We start from the raw sequence: 10,730 nt of genomic DNA on the forward strand, positions 1-10,730 counted from the left end.
CAGTCATGCGTTCCTCAAGTTATGGTGTGGCTTCAATTAAGAAATTCCTACAGAGTCTGCTCAATATCCATTGCTATTACAAAGAGAAAAGAGAAGTATTGAAGGCCATAATCTGATCATTTGGGTTTAGATGCTCCTTGAGTCTCTTTAGCCAACCATTGCTAAAAATACAGGGTACTACAGTTTCCCCACCCTATTTGTATTCTAAAATCCAGGGGACCTGTTTAAGAGTTTAGGTGCTATTTATCACACCTAATAAATAGTGATACCATGGAGTATGTTATTTACTGGGTGCAATAAATAACACCAATTACAAGTTGGTGGTGAATAACATGCAGATTTTGGTGGTTATCACACCAAAATCCACATAATATGGTAATACCGTATGCTTTTCTTCCCTTACATTTTGGCAGGTTGGACCTGCTGAAATATAAGGAAGGTTGGGGTTTTTAACACATCTGATAATTATTGGATACCATAAATACCTACCAACTGGTAATTCCAACCCATGCATAAACAGGGTCGTAATAAAACAACCAACTAATAATCAGGGCATCTTTTTTATGGACGCTTCACAGTCTATGATATCGGATCTCCCATCTCTGAAACTTACTTTTTAACACCACCATCTCACAAAGAGATGTCTCTCATCCCCATTTTGGCTTTTTGTATTGTCTTGCTTTGTGGCCATTTTGGCTTTTTGTATTGTCTCACTTTGTGGCCTCCTTTCATTTCAATTCTTTGATCTTTTTTATTTTTGACAGCATGGATCACTAAAAATATGAAGCATATAATCACATTTCAAATGTGTTGTCATCCTGGCTTTACCTTTTTGTCATTGTTTTTCTATTTGACAATAAGGATGTGCACAATTTGCATACACTTGCTTTTGCATAATTATGTGAAATTTCAGGAAACTTATGCATTATTGCACAAAATGCATATCTGACAGTTAACTCTATATTTTAGCATGAAATGTGTCCTTGTATCCATTTTGAATGTGCAGATGCACTGCATGATAAAAATAGCGCCAAAAACAGGAGTGCCGCAAACAACTACTTGCTTTCTGGTCATTCTCATTGTCCCCATGCTTTAATTTTGCTACGGATGAGGTGTAATTACTCAATTTGCTGTCATTACAGAAAATGTACACACGATTACACTGAATTACACAGGGAGTGTAACCCTGTATTTAGTGATGTATTCATAGCACAACATGCCTCCTTGCATCCAAAATGGACCTGAGGATGGAGTTTGCACTATGAAAATAGCACAAAATATAACAGGACACAAAGAGCAACAGCCACCAGCAACTCATGCACTGTTCCTGTACACTTGCCATAGGTATTTTTTCCTGAAATTACTGTGACTTACGTGAGCGTGCGTAATTGTGTAATTTTCTGCAATTTCATTTCATAAGAGTAGTGCGAAATTGCGAATATTAATCTGATCACTCTGGTTTAATTAAACTTTCACCCAGTCTTAATTATCTCCAGTTAGGTAACAGCTACAAAATTCATTCTTTGACTCTTTATAACATTTATTACAAGCTGAATTCAATGATAAAGTCAGATTTGTAATAAATACTTTGGAAAAGATACTTTTAGAAAGTTACCTTTTCCCTGCCTAAATCCTCTAAACGCCCTCTTGGTAAGGTGTGAACCTGCTCCCAGAGGTGAGAAAAAGGCTTTGGGTATGGGGAGTTGTTCTGTTCTTCTGGCAGGAAGACCATCTGGACTGTGTCCATGAACTTAATTAACTTTAGAGGCCTGCCATCTCACAGGAAAATGCTAGCTGATACCTGAGCAGGGCCCTCTTTTGTTTACCTAATCAGGCAGGCACCAAAAATAGTGGGCAAGGGCCTGCCTTGAAATTGACTGGAAGTGACTACAGAGGAGGGGTTGCTAATTTTCCTGGCCACCTACTGAGGTGGGCATAGGTGCACTGCATCAGGGAAGAAAGGATCTGGCTTCTGGATTTTAGATAGAGATGGGCACGGTGACATTGTTTGCAGTAGGGTACACAGGAACTGCTGCAAAAGCTACCCTTGGAAACTTTTCAAGTATTGTTTAGGGGGAAGACAGGAGTCACCCCTAAGCACCGGTTAGTGCCAGGCATAATTGTGGAACCCCTGGGCACCCTCTTTGGAAAACTACTGGACCTGTGAAAGACAGAAGAAGGACTATACCTGCAGTTGACATCTGTGAGAAGTCCTAAAAGCCTGGATCTGCTCCCAATTGTGCGCAGGGCAAAAAAGTAGACTTTAAAGGTCAGTTGTCTCACCTCCTGCTAAGCTATAGGGACACTCAAGCTGCTAAAAGCCCTTTGCTTGAAGAGCCCAGATGGCGAGTTCCAACTGGACCTGCCCTAGACCCCCCTGGTTGCTTATACTGGGCTGAGTCTTGTCCCCCAAGTGTTGCTCATGCGGTTCTGGGACCACTGGTTGCGTCAAAGCGTATCAGGGGAGGCCTAATATCCGAAAAAAACCTGGGATTTAGAAACTTTTTTGACTCTAAAGACCTGTAAAGAACAAGGACATACCTTCCAAGTCAATCTGACTAAGGTGCGTTGCTGATAGGCCAAAGATTCATGTTGCTCTTGCTCTGATCTTTTCCAAAGCAACACATTCTTTGCAGCAGGATGTTGCGAAGAGGGTATCCAGCTTCTTGGAGCACTGTTTGGCCACAACTTGCAGCCTTGTCCCAATGGAGGAAACTGAGCTTCAAAAAAATGGACTATGTGTGATGGTAGAAATCTTCATAGGGAGAAGGCATCAAAAGTATCCTGATGGTAAGGTTCTTTCCTTAGGTACAAATTTTGAATTTTTGCTACTCACATGCTTTCTCCCCGAATGCCAATGGCCTTGTGGAGCCCTTCTCAGCCACAGCCTGCTGCCTTTCCCCTCTAAAGGATGATGGACGAAGTGCTGAACAATGCAAACACTCACCCCCAGACACAGATCTGGGTTTCATCCATTGTTGTTTTGCTCACCATGCCAACCCAGTTTGGACCCAGCCATATGCAAATCAGTATTGACCCTGTTCCTCATGGGAACAGTCCAGCCCGAACTGCCAGGCCGGAAACAAGCATCCTGGGACCTGTTTCAGGGTATCATCCTTCCTCAGCCAGGCTACCTTAAATCTAGTGGCACAGTGAGCATGGGGCCCACGCCTGGGCATACCCTTCCCACTTAAGGCAACTATAGCAACACAAAAGGATGATGGACGGAGTACTGAATATTGCAAACAATGCTTGTTGCTCAGGTATAACCAGATGACCATGGTTGGCACGTAATGCTTTTTGGTGCTATTTTTATATAAAATATTAATGATTAAGTTCTCTGGTTTCCCTTTTTGGATTTTTGTCATTTTTATGTAATTTTTGTTCTGTGCAAGCCACTCACCAGAATTCCAGGTGTTCCGACGGGTCAATGACAATTCCCCAATCCTGGTGAGGACTAATGTGACCGCGATGAAGAGTACATTGCCCTCTTGCAAGTCCTCAAGTGAAAGGGGGTTTTGGGAATAGAAAAAGAGAAAATACCAGCTTCTCCTTTGTGGACTGCAGAATCGGCCTGCTGAACCCTGGACTGCATTTCGTGTTGGGCACCAGGACATCCGATTTCTCAAAATACTGGGTTCTTGGATTTTTAGGATTCTGGAATTTCAATAAGGCTGAACAAGTGTCTTCCTCTTTTTACACTACTTTCAGAGTCTCTGAAGCAATGTCCAAACTCAAAAACAATCCACTTGACTAAAGGGCTTCTTTGTGTACTGGCGTAATCTCTTGCCAATAATAGTTCTGATAAACTTGCTCTATTTCCAATTTCCTACTTCTCAGGGGAGTGCTTGTTAACGGAAATATGTCTTTCCTTAATGTCTGTTTAGAAGTATCTTGGCTTCTGACCCAAATGATAAATCGCACTAATTCTTATTTTCATAAATTATTTAAAAGACAGAGCTCTGTTTTGTTTCATTTAAGTGATGAATCATTCATTACCTTGAAATGAAGTTACTTGCATGAAAAATTCGGAAGAACCCAAACTGGGTTTTTTCACCTTTCTTATTTTCTCTCTTTTACAGGAAATATGGGATCGTCAGCAGAAGATGGAAGAGGAGAGCCGGGACTCTGCAGGAAGTCGACCGAAGGGAAAGGGTCGCAGGATCTCGGCTGGAGGCTGTCCGGACGTCAAAAAATGCTGGAACTCGACTGGAAGCTGTTCGGAGAAGGAGGAACACTGGAACTCGACTGGAGGCAGGCTGGAGAACAAGGAACTTGCCTTGAACTGGAAACAGGTTAGCAGAGCAATAGGTATGAATCCAAGCAAGGCCTCAGACTCACAAGCATCCTAATATAATAAAATGTGCACATGTGCCTTTTGGCAGTTGATTGCTTGTTAAGGAAATGAGCAACTATCCTCCTGATTTTGGCACATGTTCAATACAGATCACATTGTGAAGAGCACATGTTTTTGCAGTAACAATTGGAGCAGTTGGAAAAGTAGCTTGTTGCTTGTTAAGGAAATGAGCAATTGTCCTCCTGATTGTGGCACATGTTCAATACAGATCACATTGTGTTTTGGCAGTTACAGTTGGAGCAAGTAGAATACAATGTGCATAATCAACAAGCATTGTTTATAATAAATGAGACACTTAACAAGCATTGGTTATTGCAAACTTGATATTCAAGGATGCAATGAAAATATCCAAATAAGTCTGAAAGTTGCAATCCAAAGCATCTTATTGTAATCAATGATTTTGTTCAATAAAGTGTTCTCTATTTGTATAAATTGGAGTAGGAATTTTATTATTTTTTGTTTTTGACTTTAACTATTTTGGTACTTCTAAATGCTTGACCTATTTTCTCAAGCTAAGACTGTCTGCTCTGTGCCATCGTTACCAGGAGTTGAGCTCAGTTTTAAATTACTGAAACCTTGACTGGCCCTAATAGGAATAGTGACATTATTACTTGTGGTGGACTATCATACTCCCCAAGTAATAATCTACTTTCTCACACAACACAACAAAAATAACAAGATAGTGGTCAGCCACATAGAGAAACACCACAAACAACTCAGGGTGACACAATTTAATAGTACATTTAAAGCAACACTGCGGGAATCTGTGACAAATGCTAGAACTGACATTCTGCACATTGTCCTTGAAGATGACTCGGTCCCTGCTGCTGCAGGATCTGAAAAAGTGGGGGAAGCAGAAACACAGCCACAGTCAGACTCAAATACCAGTGAGTCCTACAGTATTGTTGCGACTAGACGCAGGGCAAGGGTGTTACCACTGGCAGAGTACAACCTGGACTCAGATGAAATGCCAGAACACGAACCCACACCCCACACCACCACCAGAGGCGAGTCCCACAGGAAGACAGCAGTTCCTGCACAAGCGCCAGCGTCAGTCAACTCCCCTCAGGAGGTGCCACGATGCAGGCAGACAGGACACAGAAGAAGGAGTGGGCCCATCAATCTTTGGCAGCCTGGAAGCTTACATGCTGAAGGTGCAGCTCATGCAATGCAAACATTTGAAGTCACTGCACAGACAGTTTGGCCCATATTTATACTTTTTGACGCAAAACTGCGCTAACGCAGCTTTGCGTCAAAAAAATTAGCGCCGGCTATCGCCATTCTGAAGCACCATGCGGGCGCCGTATTTATTGAATGACGTTAGCCGGCGTTAGCCGCCGGCGCCGTCTGGTGTGCGTTAAAAATAACGACGTACACCAGGCAGCGCCGGCATAGGGGAAAATGGAGCTTGGGCGTCAAGAAATGGGGCAAGTCAGGTTGAGGCAATTTTTTTGCCTCAACCCGATTTGCGCCATTTTTTTTCACTCCCAACCCCCATAGAAATGACTCCTGTCTTAGCAAAGACAGGAGTCATGCCTCCTTGCCCAATGGCCATGCCCAGGGGACTTCTGTCCCCTGGGCATGGTCATTGGGCATAGTGGCATGTAGGGGGGCACAAATCAGGACCCCCTATGCCACAATTTTTTTATAAAAAAAAACACTTACCTGAACTTACCTTAATGTCCCTGGGATGGGTCCCTCCAGCCTTGGGTGTCCTCCTGGGGTGGGCAAGGGTGACAGGGGGTGTCCCTGGGGGCATGGGAGGGCACCTCTGGGCTCCTTCAGAGCCCACAGGTCCCTTAACGCCTGCCTTTTGCAGGCGCTAAAAAACGGCGCAAAAGCGGCCGTACGTCATTTTTTTTAACCCGCCCACTCCCGGGCGTGAATTTTGCCCGGGAGTATAAATCCGACGCACATGCCTCGGAGTCGATTTTTTAGACGTGAACGCCTACCTTGCATCTCATTAACGCAAAGTAGGTGTCCACGCAAAAGAATGACGCAAACTCCATGGACCTTGGCGCTAGACGCGTCTAACGCCAAAGTATAAATATGGAGTTAGTTTTGCGTCAAAATTGCGTTAAAAAAAACGACGCAATTCCGGCGCAAACGGAGTATAAATATGCCCCTCTGTGTCTCACAATAGCAATATGGGGTTACAAAACAAGCACTTGGAGACCCTGATTGAGGGACAGCAAAGAGCTGCTGAAAACACTAAGGAGTGGACACAGGCCATATGGGAACTATGCACTGAGATACGGCAGGAGCGCGTCAGCCAGCGCAGGCGCCATCACCAATATTTGGGAAAGTTTTATAGCTTCCGTAGATCAGTCAATCAGCTCGCAAGTTCAATAGCCCAGATATCATGGTGTGTCATTGCCACACAGGTGGAGATGGCACATTGCAGTCGGGACATTTCACAGGGACTGGTGCAAATTACCCACGTAGTGGCAGCCATGCAAACAGCATGCAGTGGCACAACCTGCAATCTGGGTGTTGGTGACAGTGAGGAGTCCTCCAGCCTCAGCAGCATGACAGTCCCTGTGATTGATCCGAGGCGTTGCAGTGCCAGACACAGTACTGCAGCTGAACCTGCTACTAGAGGTGCCAGCGAGGGGACTGAGCACTCAAGTGGAGTTCGTGGACGTTAGAAGTGATGTTGAGGACTATAGGGGACCACCTCAACATGATGAAATGAAGTCATGCTATGATGCTAATAGTGTGACACTGTTCATAGATCATGTCTGCCCATTGTGAATAGCTATGTCCTAATGACACATTGTTTACCTGAAGTCAAGGTAATAAAATCCTAACTACTGAAATACATATGATTGAAGTGGATTTGTCATAACTTACATCAAAAAAGGTTGCGCGTGATGTCATCACGTCTTTGCCTGCCTTCTGCTGCACTGGTCCTGTCTGCTGGTTGAAGGGGTGGTAAGGGATCATCATCCTCATCTGAGTCTGGCTCCGTGAGTTCCACTGGTATGCCCCTGGTGGTTGCCATGTTGTGCAGGATAGCACATGTGGCCACAATTTTGCATGTTGTCTCAGGGCTGTACTGTAGTGCACCTCCACTCCTATGGATGCACCTGAAACAGCTCTTCAGCAGCCCAAAAGTGCGCTCCACCACATTGTGGGTAGCCCTTTGTGCAGCATTGTACCTCCTTTCTGCTGGAGTGGCAGGGCTCAGGTAGGGCGTTAGCATATAGGTGCGCACTGCGTAGGCACTGTCTCCTGAATGCACAGAGAATAAAATGAGTACATTTGCTGTCTGACGTCATGCTTACATCAATGCATTATTGTGAACTATCAAATTACCTAGTAGGTATCCTTCCCCAAACTCCCCAGCTAGCAGTCTTGTGTGTATCCCGCTGTGGTGAAAGATGTAGGAGTCATGTGTGCTTCCTGGATATCTGGCCACGAGATCAGTAATGATGTAAGAGGCATTGCATATCACCTGTATGTTCATAGAATGATGGTTTTTACGGTTGCGGTACACATACTCGGTGGCCGATGGTGGACAGATTGCTACATGTGTCCCATCAATGGCACATGTGGGAACTGTGCTATCTGGTAAAAATTAACTTTGGTTTGTTGTAATGCCTGTGGGGTGTTGTGGAATCTTATGTACAGTTGTATTCTGCTCAGCATGGCATTGAGAAATGCGTTGAAAAATCTAGAGAGGGCACTCTGTGATACCCCTCCAGGTGCTGCTATGACCCCTTGATAGCTCCCTGAGGCTAGTAGGTGCAGGGAGCATAATACCTGCACATGTGTGGGTATGCCATTGCTCCTGTGTGTTGTGCGCTGCAGCATGGGTTGTAGCTCAGCTATCAGGTCAAGTATCATGGCTGAGCTTAACCTGTACTTATCATAAATTTCCTCCTCAGTCTGGTCAAAAAGGGTTATGCGCACCCTGAAAATGTGCTCCTGTCTCCTCCTCTCCCTCCTCAAACCTGCCAAGATCCTCATTCTCCTCACCATGACGTAGAGTGCAGCCATTGTGGAAGAGGTGCTGAGGCATTCTGGTCCTCTTTATATAGGTTGCACCTGGTTACCACCTGGTTTCAGTTTGTGGTAAATTGCATGTGCAAACGATCATTCTGCGAATAATCGCAATTTGCGATTTTTTGCTACATCGCATTGCAAATCCGTTTTTGCGTGTCGCAATCTGCATCTCGCAAATAGCGGCACGATTTAGGAGATCGCTATCTGCAATTCGCTATTCTGTATCACAGTTTGCGTTTCACAAAAAGAGATTCGGTAAATCATATCGCTATTTGCAATACGCTGTTTGCGACACGTGTCTCATTCGCAAAAAATCATTATTTTTGCAATTTCTTTTTTTCCCACTGCGAATGCCTTTCATACATCGTAAAATGCATTTTTGCATTCGCAAACGGACATTCGCACCGTTTGCGAATGCAAAAATGCTAGATACATCTGGCCCAATATTCTTTATTTTTATAAAATGGTGTTGGATTTGTATTGTGTTGTGTCTTTTACTTATATACTGTTTTCTATGCCATGTAAGTTTGAAAAGTGTCAGAAAACATGGAGTTTCTAAACCTAAAAGATGGTTATCGAGCACCAACTATTTGTTTGTTTTCGATTTACTATCACTCAGGTGAACCGTTAGCTCCACACATGCAGATTCACCATCAATGACCACAGAAGTGATGATGCTTAGCTATGAGTAGGCCTCTTTTCAATCCTGAATGAATGTCACAGACAGAAATGTGGAAAAGTTGAAATAATGACTAGATAACATTACTCAAAGGCAAGATCTAAGAAATGGGCTATCCTACCTCTGTTTTACAGCAACAGAAATTGCAGGTTCTGTGTGATTTAGGAGGGCTTTACCTCCAAAACCCTATTTGTTTTTCTGTCTGCTTTCATGCCTTACTAAATAGGTCTGACCTTTGCTACACCCAAGGAATTCCAGGGAGCATATACCATCCATTCTGCATCATCTGCTACCAGACCAATCATAGTCTGCTTTCTGCACCATCAGCATGCCAGACTAGTAATCGTGTAGGAGAAACACAGTACAGAACCTTTTACATACAAACATCATAAGATCTATATCTCTATGGGAGTCTTCCATGAAACAGCCATGAGACAGAAAAGATTCCTGGTGATTACAAAGGGACTTTAGGTGTGGCTTTCTGGAACTTGTGGCTATGCTGTTTATGATGAATGAGAAAAAACAAGAGTTTTTTAGACCATAACAGCTGGAGTCCTTTGATGGAATCATCAGCTATGGATGTTTTGCAATCACTGTAATCCAGTGACTGACTCACTGTTTGACTGAAGGAATTGAAACAACTACTTTCACCTTGAGAGTGAATGCACTCGTCAGAAAGAAAGAAAGATTGGAATCAGGCAGGAGAGAAAATCTGAAAAGAAGACATTTGGAAAAGCCCTTCCACTAACAGACAGACAAATCATGATCCTCTTTAAAATTGTCTCCCATGCATCAGGGATTATTTTTGTCATTCTTTTGTTCTTTTTTCTTTAATTGTATTTATTAATGGCTGGGACGCTTAACGGCCCGCATTGGGAATATGTGAACCTTAAATACCTATTCAGCATAATAGCCTTTACATTATCGGATTTCTCAAAGCTCACAGATGTCAGTATGATGTTGAGGACCTGTGTGTTTTCATTTGAATTCACATAACTGTTGGATGTGGCCCTTTCTGCAGGATCATACCAAGACTTTTTGCCTTCACTCCTCCATTTTTGCTGAATTTGTTTTGTTGTTCTTAGGACTATGTGCACTTTACCACTGCTAACAAGTGCTTGAGCTCTCTACTCTAAGAATGGTAACACTGGCTTAGGCCCAATTAACATATTTAATTTACTCATAAGTCCCTAGTAAAGTGGTATTGCGTTTTCCCAGGGCCTGTAAATTAAATGCTACCAATGGGCCTGCAACACTGATGGTGCCACCTTCCTAAATCGTCCTTTAAACATGTCTCAGGCTTGCCATTACAGCCTGTGTATGCACTTTTAACTGTCATGTCGACCTGATAAAAAAAACCTTTTGCCAGGCCCAAAGCTTCTACTTTTATTCATATATGTCATCCCTAGGGTAGGCCCTGGACAGCTCAGTGGGGAGGTGTTGTGGTATTTAAAAGGTAGAACATTTACTTTTAGGTTTTACATGTGCTGGTTGTGAAACTCTCTTATGGTGAAGTCAGATTTTAATTTGCAATTCTAAATCTTAACAAGTTTGCATTTTCTTGCCATCGCTGTTTGGTGCCTGTAACTTGCCTCTGGTTACATGATTGGGTGTAGCTGACAGTTGGGCTTTGTGCATTCCCTGCAAGTCTGAATTCCTTGCAGACTTGCAGACAGCCACACACAA

Source organism: Pleurodeles waltl, chromosome 8, assembly GCF_031143425.1.
Source record: "Pleurodeles waltl isolate 20211129_DDA chromosome 8, aPleWal1.hap1.20221129, whole genome shotgun sequence".
NCBI classification, from domain to species: domain Eukaryota; kingdom Metazoa; phylum Chordata; class Amphibia; order Caudata; family Salamandridae; genus Pleurodeles; species Pleurodeles waltl.